The 5000-nt window shown below is 41.8% G+C and overlaps 1 pseudogene; it reads left to right on the top strand.

Moving 5' to 3' along the window:
* The window catches only part of LOC115118914 (putative uncharacterized protein DDB_G0291608), a 31288-nt pseudogene that overhangs the window by 6550 nt on the left and 19738 nt on the right, over positions 1-5000 (top strand).

Below are 5000 nucleotides of genomic sequence, written 5' to 3'. Positions count from 1 at the left end.
TTCCTGCCTCTGTTTTTGCTCTCATTTAGCCACTGGCTGCATCTGAAATGGCTCCGTATTCCCTACTGTATATAGTGCACTATGTTTGTCCAGAGCCCTATAGGTCCTGGTCTAAAGTAGTGCACTAAATAGGGAATAGGGTGCCATTTGGGACGTAGCCTGTCTGTTTAGTAGCAACAGGTAGCACACAGTGATGTTATGTGAACTCTGGGCTGAGGTGTAGTTATTTTTCGCTACATGGTCAATGTAATGACACCATGTCAGCTTGTAAATGGAAAAGTGTTTCTGGGCTATTCAGCAGACACACTGCATTGAGAGACACAGTCTGTGAGTCCTACATTAGTAACTGGGTCAGTCAGAGGCTTGTGAAACTCAACCAGGTGTCCAGACCACCACCACCCACCCGAGAGAGAGAGAGAGAGAGAGAGAGAGAGAGAGAGAGAGAGAGAGAGAGAGAGAGAGAGAGAGAGAGAGAGAGAGAGAGAGAGAGAGAGAGAGAGAAGAGAGAGAGAGAGAGAGGTCCTAACACATACTATACACAAATACAGTGAGAGGGTGAAACCAGTATGGGATATGTTTGTTTGTCTATTTGTGTGAGCACAGTTGCTGGGGTGATGTACTATTTGTTGTAGTCCTCCAAGCACATGACAGTAACTGTTCAGAGGAACACACACTCCCACACATTACTCTAAGGCTTCATTCTGCTGTGCTGTGGGAGGTATTGAGACGTGACTAGGAGTCATTCTGAGACAAGATAGAGAGACATACTGTATAAGAGGATTACCCCTGGCAATATAGACACAAGTCTCTCTCTCTATCTCGCCATCTCTCCCTGTGTGTGTGCTGTTGGATACTGAAGGTTACTTTGTTGACTGTTAAAGTAATACAAGTCAGACAGTAACTAAGATAGACAGGACGGACAGACAGACAGACAGGACAGACAGACAGACAGACAGACAGACAGACAGACAGACAGACAGACAGACAGACAGACAGACAGACAGACAGACAGACAGACAGACAGACAGACAGACAGACAGACAGACAGACAGACAGACAGACAGTGGAAGAAGACAGAAGAAAACAAGAGGCGATCAGAGGAAGAGGGTTAGTTTCTGTTCTCCAGGGGGAACAACAGCAGTGTTTGGGGGGTAAACACACAGACAGAGAGGATAAACAGCAACAACAAACAACAGTTCCTTCTTTAGAAGGAAATGAAACTGGATGAGACAAAGAGACCATGATGCCTGGAGATGGAAGGAGATGAAGAAGGATGATATTAACCTGTTATATGTTCCTCCTCTCTCTCTCTCTCTCTCTCTCTCTCTCTCTCTCTCTCTCTGTCTCTCTCTCTCTCTCTCTCTCTCTCTGTCTCTCTCTCTCTCTCTCTCTCTCTCTCTCTCTCTCTCTCTCTCTCTCTCTCTCTCTCTCTCTCTCTCTCTCTCTGTCTCTCTCTCTCTCTCTCTGTCTCTCTCTCTCTCTCTCTCTCTCTCTCTGTCTCTCTCTCTCTCTCTCTCTCTCTCTCTCTCTCTCTCTCTCTCTGTCTCTCTCTCTCTCTCTCTCTCTCTCTCTCTCTCTCTCTCTCTCTCTCTCTCTCTCTCTCTCTCTCTCTCTCTCTCTCTCTCTCTCTCTCTCTCTCTCTCTCTCTCTCTCTCTCTCTCTCTCTCTCTCTCTCTCTCTCTCTCTCACCCTCTCTCACCCTCCCTTTCTCTCTCTCCCAGGGAGATCCTCTCCCACTATCGTTAGTAGAGCTGGTGAGAACCAGTCCCATCTCTTCTATAGAGGACCTGCAACAGCTGCTGGAGCAAGAGGGTAAGGGTAAAACTGCCCTCTTACAGCATTTAACACACAGGCTCTCTGGGCCGACCTCACTGCTGCTGCTGCTATCCCATAGAAATATGGTCATAAACAGTCTGCACACACACGCACACACGCACACTCGCACGCACGCACACACACACACACACACACACACACACACACACACACTCCTATAATAGCAGTAATAACAGGAGAGATGGGGAGGAGGCGAGCATGCAGGTGTGGCCCAGCAGGGTTGGCACGATAGGAATGTAGCAAAGGGTGTGTATGCTTGTGTGTGTGTGTGTGTGTGTGTGTGTGTGTGTGTGTGTGTGTGTGTGTGTGTGTGTGTGTGTGTGTGTGTGTGTGTGTGTGTGTGTGTGTGTGTGTGTGTGTGTGTGTGTGCTGACTGGTTATGGCAATATTTACATGGGTTAGCTGCAGCAGCAGTAGAGAGGCAGGCACAAAGAGAGAGCCAGCAGGGACAATACAATGTTACTGACCTTGACCAGAGAGAGACCTTAACCAGAGTTACAGAGTTAGACTATTAGAGACGTTAACCAGAGTTACAGAGTTAGACTATTAGAGACCTTAACCAGAGTTACAGAGTTAGACTATTAGAGACCTTAACCAGAGTTACAGAGTTAGACAATTAGAGACCTTAACCAGAGTTACAGAGTTAGACTATTAGAGACTTTAACCAGAGTTACAGAGTTAGACTATTAGAGAGAGACCTTAACCAGAGTTACAGAGTTAGACTATTAGAGACCTTAACCAGAGTTACAGAGTTAGACTATTAGAGACTTTAACCAGAGTTACAGAGTTAGACTATTAGAGACCTTAACCAGAGTTACAGAGTTAGACAATTAGAGACCTTAACCAGAGTTACAGAGTTAGACTATTAGAGACTTTAACCAGAGTTACAGAGTTAGACTAGTTACAGAGTTAGAGACCTTTAACCAGAGTTACAGAGTTAGACTATTAGAGACCTTAACCAGAGTTACAGAGTTAGACTATTAGAGACTTTAACCAGAGTTACAGAGTTAGACTATTAGAGACCTTAACCAGAGATACAGAGTTAGACTATTAGAGACCTTAACCAGAGTTACAGAGTTAGACTATTAGAGACTTTAACCAGAGTTACAGAGTTAGACTATTAGAGACTTTAACCAGAGTTACAGAGTTAGACTATTAGAGACCTTAACCAGAGTTACAGAGTTAGACTATTAGAGACTTTAACCAGAGTTACAGAGTTAGACTATTAGAGACCTTAACCAGAGTTACAGAGTTAGACTATTAGAGACCTTAACCAGAGTTACAGAGTTAGACTATTAGAGACCTTAACCAGAGATACAGAGTTAGACTATTAGAGACCTTAACCAGAGTTACAGAGTTAGACTATTAGAGACCTTAACCAGAGTTACAGAGTTAGACTATTAGAGACTTTAACCAGAGTTACAGAGTTAGACTATTAGAGACCTTAACCAGAGTTACAGAGTTAGACTATTAGAGACTTTAACCAGAGTTACAGAGTTAGACTATTAGAGACTTTAACCAGAGTTACAGAGTTAGACTATTAGAGACCTTAACCAGAGTTACAGAGTTAGACTATTAGAGAGAGACTTTAACCAGAGTTACAGAGTTAGACTATTAGAGACCTTAACCAGAGTTACAGAGTTAGACTATTAGAGACCTTAACCAGAGTTACAGAGTTAGACTATTAGAGACCTTAACCAGAGTTACAGAGTTAGACTATTAGAGACCTTAACCAGAGTTACAGAGTTAGACTATTAGAGACCTTAACCAGAGTTACAGAGTTAGACTATTAGAGACCTTAACCAGAGTTACAGAGTTAGACTATTAGAGAGAGACCTTAACCAGAGTTACAGAGTTAGACTATTAGAGACCTTAACCAGAGTTACAGAGTTAGACTATTAGAGACTTTAACCAGAGTTACAGAGTTAGACTATTAGAGATTAGAGTTACAGAGTTAGACTATTAGAGACCTTAACCAGAGTTACAGAGTTAGACTATTAGAGACCTTAACCAGAGTTACAGAGTTAGACTATTAGAGACCTTAACCAGAGTTACAGAGTTAGACTATTAGAGACCTTAACCAGAGTTACAGAGTTAGACTATTAGAGACCTTAACCAGAGTTACAGAGTTAGACTATTAGAGACCTTAACCAGAGTTACAGAGTTAGACTATTAGACCTTAAGAGATACAGAGTTAGACTATTTAACCAGAGTTACAGAGTTAGACTATTAGAGACCTTAACCAGAGTTACAGAGTTAGACTATTAGAGACTTTAACCAGAGTTACAGAGTTAGACTATTAGAGACCTTAACCAGAGTTACAGAGTTAGACTATTAGAGACCTTAACCAGAGTTACAGAGTTAGACTATTAGAGACCTTAACCAGAGTTACAGAGTTAGACTATTAGAGACTTTAACCAGAGTTACAGAGTTAGACTATTAGAGACCTTAACCAGAGTTACAGAGTTAGACTATTAGAGACCTTAACCAGAGTTACAGAGTTAGACTATTAGAGACCTTAACCAGAGTTACAGAGTTAGACTATTAGAGAGAGACCTTAACCAGAGTTACAGAGTTAGACTTAACCAGAGTTACAGAGAGACTTTAACCAGAGTTACAGAGTTAGACTATTAGAGACTTTAACCAGAGTTACAGAGTTAGAGACTTAACCAGAGTTACAGAGTTAGACTATTAGAGACCTTAACCAGAGTTACAGAGTTAGACTATTAGAGACTTTAACCAGAGTTACAGAGTTAGACTATTAGAGACCTTAACCAGAGTTACAGAGTTAGACTATTAGAGACCTTAACCAGAGTTACAGAGTTAGACTATTAGAGACTATTAGAGACCTTAACCAGAGTTACAGAGTTAGACTATTAGAGACCTTAACCAGAGTTACAGAGTTAGACTATTAGAGACCTTAACCAGAGTTACAGAGTTAGACTTTATTAGAGACTTTAACCAGAGTTACAGAGTTAGACTATTAGAGACCTTAACCAGAGTTACAGAGTTAGACTATTAGAGACTTTAACCAGAGTTACAGAGTTAGACTATTAGAGACCTTAACCAGAGTTACAGAGTTAGACTATTAGAGACCTTAACCAGAGTTACAGAGTTAGACTATTAGAGACTTAACCAGAGTTACAGAGTTAGACTAACCAGAG

This window comes from Oncorhynchus nerka, unplaced genomic scaffold, assembly GCF_034236695.1.
Source record: "Oncorhynchus nerka isolate Pitt River unplaced genomic scaffold, Oner_Uvic_2.0 unplaced_scaffold_1329, whole genome shotgun sequence".
In the NCBI taxonomy this organism is placed as follows: domain Eukaryota; kingdom Metazoa; phylum Chordata; class Actinopteri; order Salmoniformes; family Salmonidae; genus Oncorhynchus; species Oncorhynchus nerka.
Note: the sequence above shows the minus strand (reverse complement) of the source record. Positions and strands in the feature narration are given on the sequence as shown.